Consider the following 23,828-nt stretch of genomic DNA (forward strand, 5'->3'; position numbering starts at 1 on the left):
AGTCTATTCAAATGTACAGTTCCAATAAATTACATCCTGGGTGAATTTTATGTATGGACCATTGGAAATCCCGCCTTAGGTGGGAGAGAAGGGGGGCATGGCTGACAGGACTTTTAAAGGGATGAAAGGGTGGGGGTGGGGGCAATAGGGGCTCTCACAGATTTCCTCAGGGCCCTCATACCCGCTCACATCCCTGCAGAGGTATGAATGAAATGGCTTTTCTAGAAAAGGGTTTCCAAGAATATAAAGAAATTCCTTTCCCTGGGAGGCCCCTTGGAGGGCCAAGCCAGTCCTGAATTGGGCTTATGTCTCAAATCCATTTGATCTGGTATTTTTGTCAACATGGTACATGTTAGGGCCCAGTACGATTCTTCTTTTTTTGTCAAAGGGAGGCATATTTATTAAAATGCTTCCTCTTCCCCTGCTAGAGCCTCACAGAATTCGGGGAACCGTGCCAGCTTCATTGTGCAGACTCTTGAAGATGGAGGAAACAATATTAGGTTGCCGTGGTAACTGCTTGCCAACTTTGCATTGAGCCGTAGGCCGTCTTGAAAGGGGCTTTGAGAGGAATCCTCCTTCCCGTTCTAGGCTGTGAAAATTCTGATATTTGTTCAGATGAGGAATTTTCCACGAGCACACATTTTATCTTTCAGTACACACTCTTGGTTAAGTCTATTGACACTGTCATTTGTAAATCTATAACAGGGCCATTTTCCTCAGTGGTAACCTTTGCTATTAACCTGCTCCAGAAGGCTTCCTGATTTGTGTGTACTAAATATAGCCCCAAAGCTAATAACCAGGTAGATGTTAAAACATTTGTGGTACTTTATTGAAAAATGTTGGTGATGTCTCCCATTAATCAAACCTATACCTTGCAAGAATCATGGTTTAATTATGAGACTTGCGACCATAAAAAAAGAATACCCTTGGTTTCTTTTATGTGTGTACACAGTCCATCAGAGCAGCTAGTGAGGTGTAGCTCAGTGCAGGAGAGAGGTGTGTGTACCCATCTGTGATCCAGTCGCCTTGTGCATGACACATGTTCCTAAGTTTGCAAAATTTAACCTGCATACTATAAAGCCAACTGATACCCTGAAGAGATTACATAGGGTCCTTGCTGACTCAGGGTTGGCAAAAGATCAGTTCATGTTGTGAGAACACTTTATGCATTCTCACTTTGATTCTATAAGGATGAGTTAAAAGAATGTGAAACCTCTTTCTATTCAGAAATGTGGAAGAATTTCCTAAATAAGCTTTGAAAAAGCAGCAAAGGGATACAGTTGTTTCTAGTGCAGAGCAAATTGAAAGGTGGTAGCTCAATGCATCTATTCCCTCAGATCCAATGTTGATATCTTTAAGGAAAAAAAAATCATAAGAGTGAAACCAAAAGTATTGGAAGTTTATTTTGAAAACACTGCTGGTGCATTATAAAAGGGTCTCTGTTCACCTGTTACACACATGACACATTCATATGAAGCGCTCTTGCTATGTATAAAATGCAGAAAATGCTTAAAATGTGTCCTTCATTTTCATTACACCCTTGAAGCAAGTTTGTCTTCTACAAGGTGCAGTCCATGACAGTTTTCCATATTGCACATGCAATTTAACTAACTTCATTAGCACTACCTGTAGCAAACACGAGCCTAGTGAATTATAGATCTGTGTGGGACAGAGGGACTTTGCTGTGGAATTAAGCTTGACAAGGTCATTCTCATAAAATATCTGGCTATATATTCTTTTTTGCATTTAATGCCTGTTCAATATATTCTGAAGGTGCTATTCCTGGTGTTACCAAGAGTCCATAAGGAAAGGGAAGGGGGAGTAAGAGCTTGACCGTGTACTTGGGAAGCACACCCATGGCTACACACCCCCTTGGTCTTGGCTTGTTTTGTATTCAAGAAAGGACTAAAAAAAAAAATTAAATCATGAATGATTTTAAAGACAGTGAAGTTGTTGTCTATTCATGGGACTTACAATGATCACATTCTTCCTGTACCTAAGAATCAAAAAGGGCTCAGAAATCGGTAGGCTTCCTCTTCCTGCATGCTAGCTACCAGGGTGAGGTCGCCCTCCTTAAAGTGTATTTATGGAGTTGCCATGCCTTAAAGCCCCAGTTTTTGAGCATCAGAGACCGGGCTCGATGCCTTCAGCTGGATTTCAAGGTGAGCAAACCCTAGACCCCGGCGCCGATAGCTTGAGGTCACACGTCAAATGCCGCGACCTTGGGGTCTGTCTGAAGATGGGCTCCTGGAGAAGAAGGATGGGCGGCTGTGTCCCGACCTCAGGCTGCGCCGGGTTCTCTCCACGGGGGTACAGGGCAGCTAAGGTCACGCCTCAAGGTCGGCTGTGTTCTATTAAAATAGTTGTCTCTGTATAAATTAATTTATTGGTGCCTACACAGCTCGCCCCTCTCCTCCGCTGGACTTTGTGAACTAGGAACCAGAGAAGGCCTGGCCTATGGCTTCTCCCTGCGGCCGCCCTGCCTGGGCGGAGCCAGCCCGGCGGGTCACCGACCGTTGGTGATAATGACCAAGGCTCCCAGGTAGTGCGGCTGGGGCGCGCCGGGTGGCGAGGCGGCGCTGGGGCCTGCTTGCCAGCGCCGCAGCGCTCCGGCCCTGCCTCGGGGGCTCCGGGGCCGCAGACGAGCCTCGGCGCGGTAGGCGCTGCGCCCCCCAGCACGCCGTGGTAGTTGAGCAGCACGAAGGGCAGCTGCGCGGGCGCGCCCCGGGGCTTGGGGGCCGGCGGCGCGCAGCACTCGGGCGCCGAGCGGGCCAGCGCCTGCCACGTCCCATCGCGGGCGGCCTGGCCTGGCGGGCGGCCTTGGCCTGGCCCAGCGCGGGCTCCTCCCGGTAGTGGCCGCAGCTCGGGAAGCTCGGCGGCGGCGGCGGCGGCGGCGGCGGCAGGGGCGCGGTGTCCTTGCCAAACGTGCGCGCGGCGGCGGGCGCTGTGGGGACAGGCGATACGTTAGATGCTGGCATCCAGGGAGGGAAGGACCTGCCCCAAGCAACGCCACCCCTTGGCCACCCGCGCCCAACCCTCGGGCTGCCACCGTCCTTCTTGCGTGCATTCCAGGCGCGCATTGTGCAACCACAAGGGACAATTGCAAATGTCCTGCGAGCTGTGTTAAAAAACAGGTGGGATTCGTGTGGACTAATGTACCTAATGCAACATACCAGGGAACGTCGATGGTGACCAAAATTAAAAACTGTTTATTCTTTGGTGGGGAAGAGGGTTTTTTCTTGAACAGCACTGGCCGCTTTTCCATGTCCATAGATGGCCTTGCCGGCTAATGCCACCTTATTGAACAACAGGGGTCTAGAGGCTACCAAGGGCCCTCCAGTCTACCCTTGTTTTTGCTTATCCCTGGAGAGGCGCTATTATGATCCTGCTGAGAGGATCATAATTAAACCAGCCTTCTCAATTACATGCCTGACATCAATTAGCAATCTGAGCTTTTTACTTTATGAGGACCTTTGTCTTCCTTTAATACCCAAATGATTAGGAAGTTGATCACAAATTGCCTCAAATTAACATCTTTGGTGTCCCCCCTCCCACCAAGCTTATGATATGTAGGTAGTTATTAACCTCCTTCACTTTTAAAATATCAATAAAAATCAAATTCTGTGTATCATATCAATAAAATATGATATCAATAAAATATCAATAAAAATCAAATTCTGTGTATCATATCAATACTGAACCCCAAAGAAAAAACAATTATTTTTAAGTCCATCTCAAGTGAGTAATATTGTCAACTATTGTCAAAACCCTTCACTTTGTTTTTCTTGGCTTTGTGAAGGACCCGGTGACCAGGGGGTACTGGGAATACAAATCTGAGGAATATCTGGTTCTTAGGACAGGCCCAGGCCCAAGACAGGGTGGCAGGCCCTGATGGCCGATGTGGTCCTTTTTAAATTGTCTACTTTTGAAAACATTTCCTCATGATCATCAAGAAGGTTAGATTTCTCCCATGAAATCTCAGGTTGGTATGAAATCTATCACCCTCCTGGGCACATCATCTACATTTACTGCTATCCTAGTAACAGCCACAGGACATTCACACCATCTTGGTCTATAGTCTGAACCTCAGTCAGGTCTGGGTGGATCAGGTATACATCTCCTGCAGCTAACCCTCAGTCCCCACCTTCCACCCTCTTCTTGGGGTTGGTCCAGTAAGTCAAAGGAGTTGGCCGGTGTCCTGAGCGACTGGTGGCACTCCACTAAGGACTGCTTACCTGCCATCAGGGGGAGAAGGCTAAGAAAGCCACTCTGATCTTTGTTGTGGTTTGAACTGGCAAGTCAAGGCAGACACATCACATGGCTTATGATCCCATCTGACTGATGAAGAGACTGAGGCCTGGAGAGTTTGTTATTGTTCTAGATCTCGTGAGTGGCACATTTGTCCCTGAGCCCATGGGTTATCACTACTCCTTTTCTGCACTTTGAAAGCAGCATGAGAAGGAAATTGGAAGCCTCTTTGTCTCTCAAGATCATTTTGGGGTAAAGTGAAAAGTAATCATGTAAAACAACAGACCTATTGATCCCCAGCCCAGCAAAACAAGAATAAGTAATAAATAAATTACTGGAACTGGGGGTTCTCAAAACCTGGGAGGGGGTTTGGAAATCACAGGCCTCCCTGTGGAGTGGAGGATGCCGAATTTATATGGAGTCTGAATGTTCAGAACCCTGTCCCCTTTATAGTGCCACTGGTGTGCACGAGGCACAGGTGACTTTCTCTCTTGTGAAGCACAGGAGAGCAGGGAAGCTGTACTTAGGAGCAGAGAAGGGCAAGGTTTACCCAAATCCCGAGGACTCCGTTTCTGTCTGCCCCCACCACCACCTACCGCCACAGCCCCCAGCTGTTCCCAGTCCTCCCCTCGGTGTCCCCACCTGCCAACAGGACCCACCTTCATAGTTTGGCACGAGGCTGTGCCGGGCAGTGTTCATGGGCGGTTCGGAAAGGTTCTTAGCTGGAGACAGGTTGCTAGGCACTAGGGGGTTGGCATAATGCCACTGGCATTTGCCGCTGGCTGGCAGTGTGCTCAGGATAAAGCATGCCACCTCACACGGGGATCCCTGGGGCTGCCCGAACTTGGCTGGCAACATTGGCTTTTTACCGCTGAAGACATGCGAGTCCAGAGGGAAGTGTCCCTAATGGTAGGAGAAGGGCAGGCTGTAAGATGGCGGGTACAGAAGGTCACTGCCTTCTGAATGGAGTTGCTGTTCTGGGGGAGCCGAGGCATTGACGGGGGGACTGGCTCTCCAGCTTCCCAGCTGGCCACATTCCAGTTTGTCCATTTGGAAGGAGTTGTATTGCTGCATGGAAAGAAGATGGATGGAGGCCAGCCGAGGGGCTGTGGGTAAGCCATATCCCTGCCCCATGCCAAGGTGGGCCTTCCCCAGTGACCCACCCTCTGGATGGAAAGAGACCCCCACCCCAAATGCACATGGACGCTTGTTATATCTGACAGAACACCAAGTGCTTTCAAAGGGGGAGGAGAGGGAGCACACTTGTAACCCAGCTGCTTGGGAGGCTGAAGCAGGAGGATCACAAGTTTGAGGCCAGCCTCAGAGACTTAGTGAGACCCTGTCTCTATGTAAAAAGGGCCGGAGATGCAGCTCAGGGGTATAGTGCCCCTGAGTTCTATCCTAAAACTAAAAAAATAAATAAGGGCTTTCATTTAAAAAAAAATATTATGAAAACATGACACATGTGATGTGCTTCTAACCCCTATTTACATGGAGTCTCACAGGCTCATGTGCCCTCCCAGTGGTCTTCTAGTTCCTATTCTTGACAAGTCCACGTGGATGTCAGCTGTCCCCAGGTTATGTCACCACCCTGTGGGCAGGACATCCTTGGGGACCCGCTCCATTCTGTAGAGATATCCAGCTACATGTTCAGAGGGTCGTCACTCCTTAGCATACCCAGGGTGTCCCAAGCCCCTGGAACAGACGTCAGCTGCATCCCGTACCACGGTGGGTTACCTGTGGGGGGTAAGGGTATGTCCTCAGCTTTGTCTTCATGTTTGTGTTTTTGGGTTTAGCTAATTTCCTAGTTTCTTGTGAGGTAGACAAGGTGGTCCTCCAGGAGTTCTGGGACTTAGAAGTGGAGACCTGGTCCAGTGACAGCTGAAGTTCCTTGTATTCGATGTCCCTGGAAAGCGAGAGCAGGCCTGTCATGAGGAGGAGTGGTGGAGGAAGAGTGGTTTCCCTGGCTCTGTCCCCTGAGTGATTTCCTTCTCCAAATTCCTCGGATCCTCTCACTGAGCTTGGGTGTGGGTGGCATTTGAGGACAGGACAGCTCAATCTTGTCATAAAAGCTGCCTGAAGCCCCAAGAGGGTGACCCAGGAATGCTGGCAAGATTAGTGCTATTTGGCAGGAATCGAGGGAGGTCAGAAGAGCCCTCTCCAATCCCATACAACCCAAACACAATTCCTGGGGACATCCTGGGCCACTAAGGCTGTCAAGGCAAAAGGGAGGGCCAAAGTGCCACTAATCACATCATCTCATCCCTGGTGCACATCTGTGACCCAGCTGATTCCCGTTGAGCACCCGGGAAGCGGGAGTGAGGGGCCCTGTAAGGGCCGGGAGCCTGGAGTTGGCCTTGTCGGCTTTCACACCAGAGGCTCCTGACAGCATCAGCATCCTGGCAGCCAACTCAGCATCCTGTTCCTGGAAGGAGAGGCGGCCCTCCACGTCCAGCCAACACCTTGGTGCTCGAGAATAATAACTAGGCCGAATCATTTCTCCCTTACAGTTTTGCCGGGACCACTGTGCAGCTAACACACAGAGACCCAGCGGTCGCTCTGCGCAGAACCTGGAACCTAACTCCTCGTTGCCTTTTTTCCCCTTCCATTTTTGGGATCAAACCCAGGGCTTTTTGCAGGCTAGGCAAGTGCTCTGCACTCTCGGCCCCACCACTGCATTTAGAACACAAATGAGGACTCTTTTCTGGGGTGCTGGGGGACCATGAGGGCATCGAGTACAGGACTAAGCCTGGGGTCAAGGTGGTTTAATACACAATAGCTTTGGTGGGCAGAGTGACTCATGTTCAATTGCTTCCAATGGCCTTAAATGTATTTGCAACTGAACTTGACCTTTGGGAGTTTTCAGTATTCTCTGTCATTTGCAACAGGCTATATGGATAGATGATGGGAAATGAGAGATTTCCTCTGTCCCAAATCGTAGAAGCATTCAAGATGATCCAGGTTTGTGGACATAGATTATGTGAGCTTGTATTCCTGATCCAGATGTGCACTTCTTTGTACCCTGTTCAAGGTGGGGCCTTCCCCCAACCCCCCACCTGGGCTCTGTGCTGGGATCTGAGTCCCCCCCCAGCACTCACTCCTCTCTGCTGAGCGTGGGAAAATCTGGACCCTCCCCCCAAACTGGACTCTTATTTTGTTCAAATAAAAACAAAACAGGAGACAAATGAAGAGTTTTGGAAAGAGACAGAGCCTTAGGTGACACTTTTGGAGCGATGCAATGAGTGACAGGAGGAAGAGCAAGGGGAGGAACAATAGGGCTGACTTACATGAGGACATAATTGACACTCACGATGCAGTGGGGCTAGGATGAGCGGCTGTTGTGCATGACGGTGGCGTAGCTCTGCACCCACACCCAGCCGCCCAGCTTGGACAGCAGCCGGTAGTACTTGGTGGTGACCTGGCCCTTCACCAACACTGCAAGCACAGGGTGACGAGTCCATGGGCCCCACTCTGGGATGCCACCCCACCAAGGACCTGCATCCTGGGCCTTGGGGCCAAGGACCCCTCTGAACTTGATGGAAGAGTCAGGCACGCTTACACACACACTCACACCCAGATGCTGCCTGCAACCTCAAGGAGTCCACTAAAACCCCCGAGTGAACAGCACTGTTCCACTGCAGGGAACAGCCCCTTGGCAACTCGGTACCTGGCAGGGCAGAAACATCCATCCGCTTTTTTAGAATCCAACATGTCACAATTATGTCTTAATCCCCCCAATCTTTAATGGCAGAGGGGGTGAGTGATGTAGTTATTTAAACAAAATAAAGTAACTGCAGGGCACTGGGCTAGGAGTCAAATGTTGCTGATACCCAGACACTGTGTATTCACAGCGAAATCGCTTGCTACTCTGTTGCCATTAAATTTTTTTTTCCCAATTACCCACTTTCTTGGGGCCAATTCATTTCCTGTGTTGCTCGGGTAGCAAAGTCCTCTGCTTGGTGACAGAGTTCCTGAAAATTGGGCCTGTGGGCCCATCTTCTATGCATGGGTGCAAACCTCAGTGCTGAGCAGCTCACCCAAAGCCTCAGTGGACCCACAAACTGTGACTCTCCCTTATAGCTCTCAAGGAGGCCCATGGAGGTGGCCTGGAGGGGGAGGCAAGCACCAGAAGCTGTGTGTGGGAAATAGAAAGAGTAAAGCTCCGCCCCATCTGTCCACCCCCAGCTCCAGAACATTCTTGTTTCTCAAGGTACGCCTAGCACCAGGCCCCCAACTAGCAGCCGCCTGAGCAGAGATCTGGGGAAGAGACCAAAGGGGCTAAGTCTGTGACTGTACTGGCTATCAGCACCACCTCATTCGGCTGTGGTATTGTACCAACAAGACAAAGCCCCCCTTTCATCCCCACCCAAACATTCCCCCGGCTCTCCCTGCCATTTGTGCTTTCTGTCCACTTTAACACCCACATCAAAATATTGTGGTGCAGAAGGAAAAAATGCTACAAATATAGTCAAGGAATTATTAACCTTAATATATAAAGAGTTACTACCAATTTATAACACTCAGACCCCGAAAGCAATACAAGGGAAAGACATTAACAAACAATTCACCAAAGAAGAAACACAAATGGGCAAAGTAATGAACATGTGTTCAACTCACTGAACTGACTCATAGAGATCCCATCCATCAAATCAGCACAGTGTAGGACTCCCTCTATCCCAAGTGTCCAGAAGAGGCAAGTCCACAGAGACAGAGAGAAGATTTGCAGATGCCAGGGGCTGAAGGGGGAGGGGGATTGGGAAAGAATGGTAACAGGACTGGGCTGCTTCTGGAGACCTTGAAAATATTCCAGAATTAGAAAAAAGTTATGGCAGCACAGCACTCACCAAAAACCATGGAAATGGTTAAAAAGGTGAGTTTATCTAAAGGAGAGAAAAAAAAAAAGAAATAGCAACAGGCAATCTGGCTAATCTCTGGAGAAGGTGTTCCCTGTGCTGATGGAAGGGAGTCGGCCTGATCCTTTGGGAAAGCAATGTGGTGGCTCATCCCCTTCCAGGTTTCTACTTCCAAGAATTGATCCAATGGAAATAAATTATGAGCAATGTAAACACAGACTAATGTACAAAGAGATTCGATTTGCTTAAAACAGAAGAAGAAAGTTTTGGGGAGATTTACCTGCCCAACAATGAGGGAAAGGGTAAATAAGTTATGGAGTACTATGCAGCCACTGAAACAGCGATTCGTAAGAATTTGTGGTACAGTGGGAAATGCAGATGACATAGTGTTAAGACGAGATTCAGGAGTGCACAGAGCAGAACCCTGATCATAAAAGAATGAGCTCACATGCGTTTGCACATGAACCAACGGTGTTCTTGGACCAGCTACTGATCCTCTTGTGACTCAGTTTCCTCGTTTATAAAAGAAGGATAACCCTAGCCCTATGTCATATGGTTGTTGGGAGGATGAGGCCCTCCGTGTGAAGATTTCTGCCGTGGCGGACACAGATGACAGGATCAGTACCTGCTCACTTGTCTCTGACTGGTAAAACCACAGGTAATTTGCATTTTCCTCATTTCAGCTTTTCTTCATTTGCTAGATTTTCAACAAGAAGGAGGTGTGAGTTTTAGAAATACAGGGCCACATCCATCAGGGCCACATCCTAAGGACAGTCCTGCTGTGTAACAGCCATCCCATCCCCTTGGAGAGGCAGCTTCCTCTGGGATGGTGTAGAGACCTACTCTTTCTATCCAGAATCAACATGGCAGGGGCAAAATAAGTGCTGATGAGTGTAGGCAGAGGCAGGATTGAGAGAAACTTTGTAGCGCTTCTCCTCTGGGGGCTTGCTTTTTAAGCAATAATAACCCCAAATGAACTAACAAAAATCCCCAAGGTTTCTATGTCCAGCTCTTTCCAAATGCCTTGCCTTGTTTACTCTATTACCACAAACTGTAGCTGAGGACACATGGAACTGTGGGAGGAAGAATTAGTGGACTCCAGAAGGTTCTCTTAGCCATCTCTGGGGTGAACCAATTTGTTGATGGCTCCCATATAACCAAGAGATGCCATCTAAACAAACTGGAGTCCCAGACTCTTCTTTCTTTAACAGAAATGCTTGCTGGTCTCCTGGACTTTAAAATCTATGCCTAAACCGGTCACAGTGGTGAACACCTGTAACTCCTGTGGCTCAGGAGGCTGAAGCAGGAGTTCAAAGCCAGCCTCAGTAACTTAGTGAGGCCCAAAACAACTTAGCGAGATCCTGTCTCTAAATAAAGTACAAAAAAGGGCTGGGGATGTGGCTCAGTGAGTTAGTGCCTCTGGGTTCAATCTTCAGTACAGAAAACAAAAAAATCCATGAGTAGCAGTGCCTGTAAAGCACCATGGGAATACGACCTGAGCTTTTCTTATCTCTGATCTTATACTTTACTTCCTCTTATTTCTTACAACACTCCAAAAAACTATTCGTAACCATGTCAAGCTGGATAAAATGAAGCCAGCTTATCCTGCATATTTTAAGAATCAAATTACAGAAATTGCTGAGACCTGATTATCTCGGACCTTCCCCAACTATCATTTTTGTCTAATTCTTGACTCTGCTATGATCAGGCTAGATACAGAGACCAAACAACCAAATATTTGGTTTTTTTGATTTTTTTTTTTTTGCTTCCCTATGACCCATGGCAATAGTCAACACATCAATCCAAATCGAAATCCTAGACACTTAGTCACAACATTCCTTGGTCTGCATCAATTCTCCCTCCAGTCTGTCATCCTTGATTAGCTGCCTGAAATGATCCCAGGCTGCAGAACTATAAAGTAAATCCCTTCTTGTGGTGGTGGTGGACGAGGAGTTCCCTCAACCATGAGTCCGAGGGCAGAAGCCCGCGCTGCACCCCTTGGTGTGTGGCATCTCCAACACCACCATCGGCAACGTCCTGGATTCTGCGTGATCCACGCTTAGATGAAAGCCCCTAGTTCTGTTTTTTTTTCCCACCCATGCTGGGATAGAAATTCTAGTTCCATAAATATACTGTCCAGAGAAACAGGCAGCCTTCCTGGTCCTTCTAGAATTCCTCCTGCAGGTCTGGGCATACTTCTATTCTGTTTTAGATTTTTTTCTTTTACTCCTCTTTACCTCCCAGTATCAGGGATTGGACCCAGGCGTGTTCTATAACTGAGCTATATGCTTGGCCCTTTCTATATTTTTAATTTGAGACTTGCCATTGATAAGTTGCCCTCCTGCCTTAGTCTCCCAAGGAGCTGGGATTGCAGGCTGCACCACCTCACCAACTTTTATATATATATATATATATATATATGTGTGTGTGTGTGTGTGTGTGTGTGTGTGTGTGTATGTGTGTGTGTGTGTGTGTGTTGTAGAGGGACTTTTACTTATTTATTTATTTTTATGTGGTGCTGAGGATCGAACCCACTGCCTCGCACATGTGCTAGGCAAGTGCTCTGCAACTGAGCCACCACCTCAGCACGCCATCTCTGTTTTACATTTTAAGGGTAGAAAAGGATGCTGCAATGCCTGTCCTGGATTGCATGGACAGTGTCTCCCCCAAAAGAGATAGATATTGGATCCTAATCCTTACAACCAGGGATGTGTGAAAGAGTCTTTGCAGATGTGAGCAAGTGACAGATCTCAAGACAAGGTCCGTGGGCCCCACTTCCAACAGCAGGTGTCCCTATAAGACACGCAGAGGAGACACCATGTGAAGATGAGGCCAACTGGAGTGATGTGGCCCCAACCAAGGGACACGTGAGGCCACCCAAAACTGAGGAAGATGGAAGGCCCTCCCCTGGAGCCTCTGGAGGGAGCTTGGGTCTGCGGTTCTTTGACTTCAGACTTCTAGCCTCCAGAACGGAGAGACAATACCTTCCTGTTGTTTCAGGCTACCCAGTTTGTGGTAATTTGTTACAGCAGCTGCAGGAAACGAATCCCTTTCCCTGCTGGGAAAAAATGGTACAAGCAGTCCCTGTGCCCTCCATGGGACTCCTCTACCAGATGGGACTCCAGAGATTATGTAGCTGGTGATGAAACCCATCTTTTGGGACACATGGCCCCAGGAGGAGAGGTGGCAGCCGCTGGCATCCAGCTGGAGTGCAGAGAACTGGCCTGTGTGGGGGCTCCCTCAGTCCTCAAGCAGGAGCTGGACTGGAGGACGTTGCAGCTGGCCAACAGGGTCCCAGGCAAAGAAGGCAGAGAGGTGACGGTGACCCTGAGAGAGGTGTGGCCCCACCAAACAGAGTGAAGTCGAGAGCCAGGGCTGGCAGGAGAGGGGAACTGGTGCAGGGCCAGTGCCTGGGCTGCGTCACACAGCCCCAGATGGTGGCCAGGGGACGTGGGAGCTAAGGAGGGACTGGGGGAGGCTGACCTAGGCAACAGACGGTGGCCACTCCCGCTGCCTGCCTGCTCTCCCTCCTCAGGCCCTGCCCTGAGATCAGTCCTCAGGCAGTGATTGTCAGGGGCTGGAATCTAACTACCTGGGCTCCCTCTCCCTGTGGGCTCCATAATTCTGGGGCAGGGGCCATACAGGCTCCAGAGTCCCGGGGACTGAGCATGAGCTGCCCGTGCAGTAGCCCATAGAGGCAGACTCTTCCTCCCTGCTCATTTCCCTCTCCCCACCCATGTTTCAGTTCAACTAAACAACTGCCCCTGTACTCCAAGCTCAGTGTCTGTAACTGGAGTTTAAGGAAATATAACAGGTGCATCTGGACCCAGGGATGGAGAGCTGGGACCAGGAGGCCTGGTGCTGGCCTTTCTGCCCCAGTTCTGGGCTTGGGGAAGAAAGGGGAGCCTCTGGGACCACACACTGAGGAGGTTTTGAAGTTGGCAAAGTGTCACATCATGAAGTCCCAACCCCACCACCCCGGCTGCTGGCCATGGGTCCTTATTTTATCTGATGAGTCTGGCCTGGGAGAGGAGGGGGTTAGGGCTTGGATCTGGAATGACCCCCAAAGTCTCTTGGTGAAAGCCTGGTTCCCACCACAGCAAGGTTCAGAGGCGGGGCTTTAGGCAGTGAGTGGATCCCAGGGACCCTGACCTCATCAGTGGATCAGCCCAGGGATCAGTCCATTGATGGGTGAATGGAGCCGTTGGAGGAGGCGCTCACTGGGCAGGGGTTTGCCTGTCCCCGGCCCTTCCTCTCTTTCTTCCTCTGCAGTTTTTTAGCTCCCATGAGGGGAGGGCTTTCCTCGGCCGCGCCTTTCCCCCACGACATTTCTGCCTTCAGGCCAGCTGCCTGTGGCTACATCCTCTGACATGCTGAGCCAGAAGAGATCTTTCCTCCTCTAAGTGCCCTTGTCAGGTATTTTGGTCACAGTGACAGACACTGAGGGTAAACTGCCAGGTTGGGGTCATGGCTGCCCTGAGGGCTGGTGCTGCCCAGGCACAGGGCCTGTCTTGATGTGGAAGCGAGGCATGAGTTCGGGGTCGGCTCCCGGCACTCTGCTGGGTGAACGCCTGGACTCCTTGATGCCAGCCCCTCTATGCACCAGGACACCCTGGCAGAGGGGAGGCTGGGCAGTCACCGGGGCTCACAGTGGGTCCCACCATGTTCGCCCTCCCCGAGCCCGGGAAGAGGGTTGCTATCCCCTGGTCTCTGCGAGAGCTGCTCAGCCCCAGCCACCGTAAGAGCCCTGGAACAGTCACCATCATGGCCACGATGGCCTTTTCTGGTTTTCTTTGATTTGCCCATTCTGGCCCTGGCCAGGGTCACATGACTAGCGTCACTGGGACCTTCATGATTTTTCAAAGCACAAATCCTCTTACCTTCTCTCAGGGAAAGGGGTTCCATCTACAGTACCACAAATAAAATAAAAATTTAAAAAGTGAGGACTTTCAACGCCACCGGTTCTCTCTCCCCTGGCTCGGAGGCCTCATGGGCAGCGTCCAGCCACACTCTGAGCAACTCTCTCCCGTGCAGCTCAATGCTGCAGCAGAAGCTCCCAGCACGCGCCTCCCCAGGAGCCCGTGGGATGGCTGCCCCCTTGGCAGAACCACTTCCAGCTCCTCAGGGGTGAGGCTCTCCTATGGACTCCATCCAGATGCTAAGCTGTTGCTTCCCTACCCACCTTGGTCTCACGAGTAACAGGGATGCTTACGAAGATTGTGATTTGGAAGAAAGAAAGAAAGAAAGGAAGGTACGGATGAAGGAAGGAAGGGAGGAAGGATGGTTCACAACTCGGAATCTTCATGTGCACACGGGAGCAAGGAGTCTGTCCAGCTGAAAGTCCTGATTGCCACAGCCTCTGCCTGTGGTGACTCGGGAGGAGAAAACAGCAGCCACACCCGAGTGATGCCATGTTCTATGTTGCACAATGTGGCTGCAGACTTAGCTGCCCGGGGACCTGCCGCCCACCTCTGACAAGATACCAGCACTTGTCCTCTAACATCTCTTAGTTAACCCAGCAAAGTGAGAATAAAGGATGAGCCCTCTGGGTCCCTCTGCAGGAGACTGAGCTCCTCTGACCAACTGTATGTACCCACTAAACAGCAGCAGGAGGAGGAGGTGTTCCACTCCATCCAAATTATTCTTTGCTTCATTTGGACTCTCGGAGTGTCACTTTGATAGTGATACTTCGGTGACTGGAGCATCCCCTCTGAAACATGCAGATATCCCCAAATCACCTCCATTGGCCAATCAAACACTGTTCTGTTCACTCACTCCAAGCTGATTTCGATCGTGGAACATGAGCATCGCCAGCAGGGTCGGGGTTCAGCAACTGGACTCTGCTTAGGTTTGACTCCTAGATCTGCCACCTCCCTGATGAGTGACCATAGGCAAGTGGCTCTACCTCACTGGACCTCAGCATCCTGAACAGTAGAAGGAGAAGCATGCACATGAGACTCCCCCTCACTGGGTTAGTAATCTGCTTAATCCCTTAAACCAGTCCCTGACCACAGTTAAGTGCTCAGGGGTCAATTCTTCTCTGGTTATTGCCATTATTCATAGCTGGTGTGCAGACTTCATAGAGAAGCTGGATTCCAAGTCCACAATCTGGAATCCAGGCAATTCCCCAACACCCTGCACCTGCCAGCTTCATGAGCAGGTTCTGGAGAGGATGCTCAAGAACTGGCACCTGTGAGGAAGCCCCTCTGAGGCTTCAGGCTCCTCTGGACACTGTGCCAGGCAAGGGATGCCCCCTCCCCGGCCAGCTGCCTCCCAGGCCCAGGTGGTACTACTCACGGAGGTGGTGCACATAGTCTCAACCATGCACATGATGGTACAGCGTCTTCTCAATCAGGTCCTGTGGCTCGTAGCCTGTCAGCTCGGTCACCCTGGGGGAGGACGGCAGCTCCGTGAGTCACTCTGCTCTGCAGATTGCCTTTCATTTAAACTAATATTGGTTTTGCCAACTAATCAAGTGCTAAAAGGCTCAGGGGGGAAATGTTGATTTTGGAAACTGAGAGTGATCTTTTTTACAAGAAGCAAATCTTTGAAGTCTCGCCCAGTGCAGGATGTAGCACTATTTATGAGCAGGAATGTTCTGAAACCCCTGGCTCAAAGTGTGTTTGGGATGGCTTAGGACTGCGGGCTTTTTCAGGGGTGAGCTTATCTGAGGGCACATAGGAGTGAACTTTGATACCGACATGGGGAGGAAGAGGCTATGATGAGAGCAATCCTCTGTTTCATGCAGAGATCACGTTTTGCATTTTGTGGACGGGCACTTGGGTTGCTTAAATCTCCACTCCATGCTGGACACTCCTAATGGACACAGTTGATCTCTGGGACCCTGCAGTTGAGTGATTCCTACTAATGGGAATTATGGAAAATTGCAGATGTTTAAGCCTCATATCACTAGAGGATTATCTCAGACCACCCAGGAGTAGTGGAACATCTTAGGATATTGTGACTAGAGGGAAGACCCGAAGCTCTCCATAGAAATGGGAGCCTCTATCCAGTGCCTGTGGGACTCCACCCCTCTTTATTCCGTCAAGCCTTGGGCAGATTAATTTCCAATTCCAGCTCTTTGAAGAACAGTAGCTGTCAGCATTCAAGACCACCTCTGCACTGACAGCCTGGGGTGGCTCTGTCTGTAGGTAAAACTGTATGTGGCAATGGTTGGGTTCCCCAGTTGCAGCCTCCGAGCTGGGAGCTGTGCCTTTAGAGGGGGTGGCCCTAAGCCAGTGTTGCGGTGACAGATATGCAGAGACAGATGAAAGAGGAGGACAGGAAGAGATTTCAAAGGCTGTGAGACTATGGTGAGAATCAGTCCTGGGGGCAGCAGTGAGGAGGGAGCACCCAGGAAGGCCAGGGCACCCGGGAGGGCCTGGGCTAGGGACTTACTAGCCAGGATATGAAATATGTAAAATATGAGCTGCAAATTAAACTGGGTAATGACCTCACGACCATTCTTGAGCCCGCTTCCCCTTCTGCTGAGCTCTGCTGGGGCTTTGGGTGGTAAATCTCTGGAAGCCTCTGGGTTCCCAGGAGGGGCTCCCAATTTGTTGTGCACATCCCCATGGTGTTCCTACAAGGTGGGAAAGGAATGGGGCTTGAGGCAGAGACTTTACTGCCTCCAGTCCGGTCATTCAGGGTTCAAGGGACTTGTCTAAGGGCCACCTAGAACTTCAAGCCCCATCGGAGTCAAACTCCATGGCAGGAAATTGAGATGTCTGGCTTCCCCCAAAAAGAAAAACAGACATCTCCACAGCCTCCTCGACGTCAAATTATAGAACAAGGGCCCTGAATGTGTAAATGAATCAGAAACACATGTATTTAGTTTCTCATCAAAGTACATACTGGCTTTAAAAATTAAAGAAAAGGGGAAGGGCTTGGCAAGATGCCCTCTTGGTTTTTTCCAAACCTCTAGTGTCTGAAGACCTGTCACAAGGATCTGCCAAACCCCAAACATCGCTGGGTTCACCCATCCTTAGCAAAAGCTCCAGCTACAGTTTCAAAATGAAGTGCCACAAACCCCTAGGTACCTAATGTCAGGTTATGCTGAGTTCAGTTTTGCCTGGGACCATCCTGGGTAGCATGCCAGAGGGCCCCCTGAAGCCTACCATCCTTGCTCCTGTGACTTGGAGCCACTGGGCCTCTGGCCAAGCCCTTGCTGTGGCTCCTGGGGTTTGGACCAGAAGCTGACACCTCCACCCAGCCTGGCCACTGCTGTCCCCCCAGTACTGGGCCAGCCCAAGCCACTATGCCCTGGCCCAGAGGCCTTTCAAAAACCATAGGAACTGCAACCAAAGCAAGACCACAGTGACCATGAGGGATTCTCCAGTGCTCTTTGGCCCCTGAAGCCCTCCTCCATGAAGGAGTTTAGAAAAGCCTTAGGCTTTACTAGAAGCTTCCTGATACTTAGCAGGAAGTATTTCAGGGCTTAGGTGGGGACAGGAAGTCTCCTTTGAGTTTGTTTTTCTTCGGGGAGGGGGGTACTGGGAATTGAACTCAAGGGCACTTGACCACTGAGCCACATCCCCAGCCCAATTTTTTGTGTTTTATTTAGAGAAAAGGTCTCATGGAGTTGCTTATCACCTCACTAAATTGCTGAGTCTGGTTTTGAACTCACGATCCTCTTGCCTCTGCCTCCAGAGCCACTGGGATTAGAGGTGTGCTCCACTGCACCCAGCCTTTGAGATCTTTACCCTTTTTCTCTAGTTTCTCCAGGGGTGCAGTTCTTACAGGGAGGTTCACAGGCCCTCACTGGTACCCCACAGGCCGTATCTGAGGAACAGGAAGCAGCCTGTCTTGCAGCTAACCACCTGCACCCTTTGCTGGAAGACCCTCTGCATTTCACAGTGGTGTGGGCTGAACAACTTGAAAAGACTCCACATCTTCCCTCTGGGACTCCCCTTCTTTCCTCTTCTAGAGAATTCACTGGATATCAGGGCAGTTTTTGTTTGTTTGTTTTTAATTGTCTGAGAAATATTAGGAGGCAAAACAAGGGAGAAAGTAGTTGGATTCTCCCTAGTTCCCTTGGTAATGACCTTGGACAGCCAATTTCCAGCCTGCTTTCAAAAGTGATTCCTAAGTTGGGAAAGAAGTCTCCTATCACTGCATAGCCCACTGCAGGAGGCAGCTGGCCTGGCCTCCTCCCCATAGGGGCTCTTTCTGCAGGGCAGGAAAAGAGCATTTGTCCACCCTTGGGCCACCCTCAAAGGTATCAACAGCTCCCCCAAAGAGTTCTAGTTGCCCTTGGCTTGCAGTTTCTGTGACAATAATGGTGACTCTCTAACACCACCTCTTGCTGCTCCTCTGTCTTGGATGGTTCTGAGATACAATCATGGTAAGCTCAAGTCATTTCTGTCTCTACCTCCTGCCCCTACCTAGCTGTGTCTTTTAAAAGTAAAAAAGTAAGAATAACAAGTAGTAGCCAGGCACAGTAGTGCACACTTGTAATCACAACTACTCAGACAGCTGAGGCAGGAGGATTTCTTGAACTTCTGGTTCAAGGTCAGCCTGAACAACATAAAAAGACCCTGTTTCAACAAAAAAATGGGGGGAATATGTAAATCCTAGCTTCAGGACACACAGGAACCAAAATGGATATATCCCCTCTCCTAGAAATCTCAGCCACATATGCCAAGTTAAAAGAAGGATCTGACAGCTCATTCCTGCCTGCACAGTCCAGGAATCTATGGGATGAAAAACAAGGTGGCCTTGCAGGCAGCTGAGGCTCTGGGTTTGCAGCTGAGGCTCTGAGTTTTCTGTTTCTCATCTCTCATCTAATTTCATCCTTCTCTAGTCTTGTGATAGCCAGTGCATGGACAGGTCTCTCATTTTGCAGATAAGAAAATGGAAGAGGCCCCACAAGCCAAAGCCTCAAGACCATACATGAGCAAAAACATCTCATTATCCCCCACAAAAATACAGTTATTACTTGCAAAAATAAATTTTAGTTAAAAAATAATAAAAAATACAAAGACTTTGAGGCCAGCAGCCTGCCCTTGGAGAGACCTGAGGCCTCTCTAGCACAGCCTCCAGAGACAAGAATTGGTGTGCCTCTGCCTCACTCACGCTCCCTTCCCCCAGCCCAGACACAGGCCGGGCACTGGCTGAGCTCTGGTCAAGTGTTCCCCCAGGGAAGGCGACCTCTCTGCTTCCAGCCTCCAATCTGCCATGACTGTGGGGGATCTGAGGGCTTCTCACCCTGCTCAGTGTGGAAACCCATTGGTTTTAAAATCCTACCAGCTTGGTGGAGAGACGAGACATAATTCTGATGTTGTGGGCCTTCAGAAAAGGATAACTTGGCCCACAACACATATTCCCATTCCAAACTCCGCTGAAATGATTCAAATATAACTTAATTAATTAAAATAAGTCCCAGAATCCAAAGCTGAATTAATTCTTTCCGTTCATGACTAGATTTCTCTAAATCCCTTTCTAATCCACATTCTTAGTAGGACTTATTCCTTGTTATAGTTTGGCTTAACATCGCGGAGCTCTGGGGCCAATTTCTATCATCGGTATCTTCCAGAATGTCACAGCAGTGTTGTTGGCAGGTGCCACAACTCACCTGGAATCCAGGAATATCAGCTTCAGATTGAGGCTGGCCCTGAACATGAACATGTTACTGTGCAGCTTGATCTCTGTGATGGCACTGGGAGGCAGGGACTGGCCCACCGCCACCAACCCCACGATCTGGTAACAGGAGTTGTACAGGGACATGTCCTGCATGTACTGCCTGATCTTCAAGTAGCCGCTGCAGTGGGTGACCTGGGGGAGCAGAGGGCACGTCAGCTGGCCGTGGCACCCACTCCTCCTGACTCCTTTCATGGAACGTCCCCAACCCAGGTTCTACCGAGAATGTGGCCAATAGGCTGACAGATGCCTTTCTTAGCAGACAGTGTCACAGTAAAATATAAGGGTTGTCTTATTCTGTCAACCCTGAGTAAGGAATGTCACAAATTAGGACTCTCTGACATAGGATGAGTTTATATGTAAGGAACCCACTGAGAGTCGTGCTTAGAGAACACAGCAAGACCTTCTTAGGAGACAGCCATTTGTTTCACTAATGCTCGCTTCAGTAATTAAAATGCTTCCCACCTTCCTTTGGGACTGAATTTGACCTCTGCCTCACCTGACATGCTCCTACACTCCAGTAAATTAAGAATCCTTTCAATAGATTTTTTAAATCTTCATTTTTATGTCTTTTAATTTCATGTATTTTAATTCAAGATCTTAATAATCAACAAGTCAGAGTGGCTATCTAAAAGCCTTCCAGTTAGAGCCAAAGACCATGTAGGCAAGAACGCACCAAGTTCAAACAGGAACCTCTATACCACCTGGAGCCTGATGAGTAGAAGCATTTATGCCAAAGTCTGTAACAGGCTGGGGCATAGCTCTGCAAGGTATAGCTTGTTGGCCTGCATGAGACTCTGGGATCCAGGATGGCAAAAACATATTAAGTCAGTGAAATCGTGCTGGAATCACAATCATCGTAACTGCAGTGGTACAGACTAACATCCTTAGCCTTCAAGTTCTCTGTTCAAAAACCCTTTCTCCAGGATCCCTCAAGGTATTCATCATCTGTAGAGCTAGAAGAAATCTCCAAATCCTTGTAGTCTATTCTCCCATTTTACTGAGCAGGGAAGTGAGGACAAGATAGACAGGTGATGTTCTGCTGCAGATTAGACAGCTGGACCGTCAATAAGCAGCAGAAACAAGTCAAGAGCCAAGTCTCCTGAAGAATGTCTCTGGGAGAGGCTGGGCTGGTGGCTGCCCATCCTGGCCCAATGCGGCTTAGAGCCTGGGACAATTAAAAACCAAGGGAGCAGGGGTTGGGGGAGCAGCTCAGTGGTAGAGCTCTTGCCTCTCGGTGGCAGGTGCTGGGCTCCATCCCTTTTATGGCAAAAATAAAATAAAACAGAACAAATGAAGGGGTCGAGGTCTAAGGGAAGAGCTCAGAGTGGGATGGCTGAGGAGGGCCAAGGGGAAGTGTCAGCCTGGAATGGGGAAGGCACTGGGAGGAGCTGAGGGGAAGGAAGACCCTGGGAGGGGCTGGGAGAGGCTTGGTAGGGGTGTTCCAGAAAGAGAGGACAAAGACACAGATGCCTCCTCTTCTCCCCACTCTCCTCCCTCCTCTTCAAAGGAACAAATGTTTCTAGAAAATCTTCCTAGCTGTCTCCAACTGCAGAGTGACTGATGGCTGTGGCCTCTCAGGGAGGACAGCAGAGAGGATCCTGGAGGCAGTGGGGAGCTCAGAGAGAGGACGGAGGGTAACAGGCTCCTGGCGCACAGCAGACTTCCTTAACCCACGTCAGCTATCTCTGACATTGTGGAACGACATTGCCAGCCGGCTCTGCAGGTCACCTGCTCCTAGACGCTGGAATTAGCCAGAACAAGCGACCTGTCTGGAAGACAAGTCTAACCTGAGCCACAGCCACTTCTGGTCTCATGGGACAAAAGCCAGCCCGGCTGGAATATCCCTCTAAAGCACCAGCCCTTACATGGGCCTCAGAAGCAGCCATGAGCCAGTCACTGGAGACTTTTGCCCTGGTGGGAATGATATGTTCGGTTCCCGAGGCTTCCCTTCTGCAGACATCCTTGAGTGTGAGGCGGAATACCAAGTACCCAGTGCAGAACACGACCAGCTCTCCGTCCCCCCAGGGCCCTTCATACCTTGTATCCACTGCACTTCAGGCCCGTGTTTCTTTTTGCCAGGACACACTTCATTCGGAGGAAGAAGGACCTCTCTATCTCTATCTCGTACTCTGAAAGCAGGAGCGAGGTTCCATGGGCCATGGTCCCACCTGCTTCCCATCTCCCCACACACAGCGCCATGAAATTCCCAGGGCCACAGTCAGAGGCCTGCTCCTCTGTGCCCGACCCTGACTCTGAGAACTTGCTAAGGTCTGGGTGAGGAGGGGAGAGACTGGCCCTGTCCTGGTGTGGCTTCCACAGGCCCCAAAAGAGAGCAGCTCAAATCTCAGCCACAGCCTGGAGGCCAGCCTGGAGTCAAGGGCTGGGCCTGGCAGAGCTCCACCGGCCACCATCACCTCCTAGAGGCCACAGAGTGGCTTGGCATCGGGAGAACTTCCTGGCAGACTTGGGGTGGGTGCCTGAGATACCGTGAAGGCCCAGAAGAGTCTGACTCCCCTCAGGTAGCAGATGCTAAGTGTCAGTCACAGCGTAGGCTCTTTCCCTGGCAGAGGGGGCCAGCCACTCATACCTCCTGCACTGTGGGCACTGGGTGCCGAGAACCACCATGGCCAGAGCAAAGCTTTGGCCCTCATTTCTGGCCCTGGAAGGAGCAACCCTTGTCTCCACCTCCCCAGGGAACCTCTCACAGCTTAGCTAAGCCAGACCTTCCTTTCCTTTCTTTGAAAGGCCCTGTGCATAAAGAGTTCTCACTCTTGCAAACATACAGGAGTCCTCCTCGGCTTTAAAGGACACCAGCCCTCGGAGACAGCAATAGAGAAAGGCTACACCTCTGAGTGAGGGGCTGTCACTCCACTCTAAATAGACATTTGTTGGAGGTTAATAAGTTTATCTATTTATTTATTTTGTAAATAAATACAAGGCCCTCACACATGCTAGGCAAGTCTCTAGCACTGTGCTACATTCCCAACCCTTTTCCATTTTGAAACAGGGTTTCACTAAGTTGCTGAGGCTGCCCTTAAACTTGTGATCCTCCTGCCTCAGCCTCCTGAGAGGCTGAGATTATAGGCATGCACCATTCTGCCTGGTGATAAATTTATCATTATAAAAGGATTGGGCTGGGCATGGAGGCACATACCTGTAATCCCAGTGGTTTTGGAGGCTGAGGCAGGAGAATTGTGAGTTCAAAGCCAGCCTCAGCAACTGTGATACATTAAGCAACTCAGTGAGACCCTGTCTCTAAATAAAATACAAAATAGGGCTGAGATGTGGCTCAGTGGTCGAGTGCCCCTGAGTTCAATCTCCAGTACCAAAAAAAAAAAGGCTGGAGTGGAGCAAGGTCCTCCTCCACTGTCCCTGAAGGCACTGCCTCATGGAAGTTTGGGAATCAACTCAGAGGCCTCCTTGGTTCCCCCAGCTGGACAGGCTATGTGCTTTACCCACAGTCCTCCTGTCTGAACAAGACAGATGTCACTGAGGTGTGGAAGCTCACGTCTCAAAAGTACCACCTGGTCTTACTCATCTGGGGGAAGGGCGCACTTCTCACACATTTCACCATAAAACAATGGGTTTCATCCAGGCAGAAAATCTGTGAGAGAGAAGAGCACCGTGTGCTCGGGAGCCTTCCCTGCACCCCTGGGCTGGCACTGCAGGGAGTCAGCACGGGACCCTAGGCCCCCAGCTTGTTGCCTCTCCTCTAGGACTGCTCTCCACCTCAGCCTCAAACCCCACAGAAACAGGAGTAGACGGGCCTCACTGTCCCCCCAGCTTCACTTACTTTCATTCCTTCACCACTTTTCCAGAGGCTACAACACAGGAAGGGAAACATGAAACCCAGGGCAGCAGCAGAAGGCCACTGCCAAGCAGGGGGCACCCTGTGCGGTGTTTTAAGCAACAACATGGTGTTCTGAGGAATTCTCTAGGACTCCTGCTGTCTGTGTCCAGCTTTGAAAACACACCAGAGTGGAAAGATTAGTCATTGTTGTTGGGAATGACTCTCGGCATCATTTTTTCATGTTGATTTAGACGCCATCCTATCCCAATGACTATCACAGGCTGTAGTTATAGTCG

General features: G+C 50.0%; 1 pseudogene; it reads right to left on the minus strand.

Annotated features, from left to right (window-relative positions):
• Positions 1–1,378: 1,378 nt before the first annotated feature.
• Positions 1,379–6,745, minus strand: LOC144372560 (single-minded homolog 2-like; annotated as a pseudogene).
• Between the last annotated feature and the right edge of the window lie 17,083 nt (positions 6,746–23,828).

This window comes from Ictidomys tridecemlineatus, unplaced genomic scaffold, assembly GCF_052094955.1.
Source record: "Ictidomys tridecemlineatus isolate mIctTri1 unplaced genomic scaffold, mIctTri1.hap1 Scaffold_1304, whole genome shotgun sequence".
Lineage (NCBI taxonomy): Eukaryota > Metazoa > Chordata > Mammalia > Rodentia > Sciuridae > Ictidomys > Ictidomys tridecemlineatus.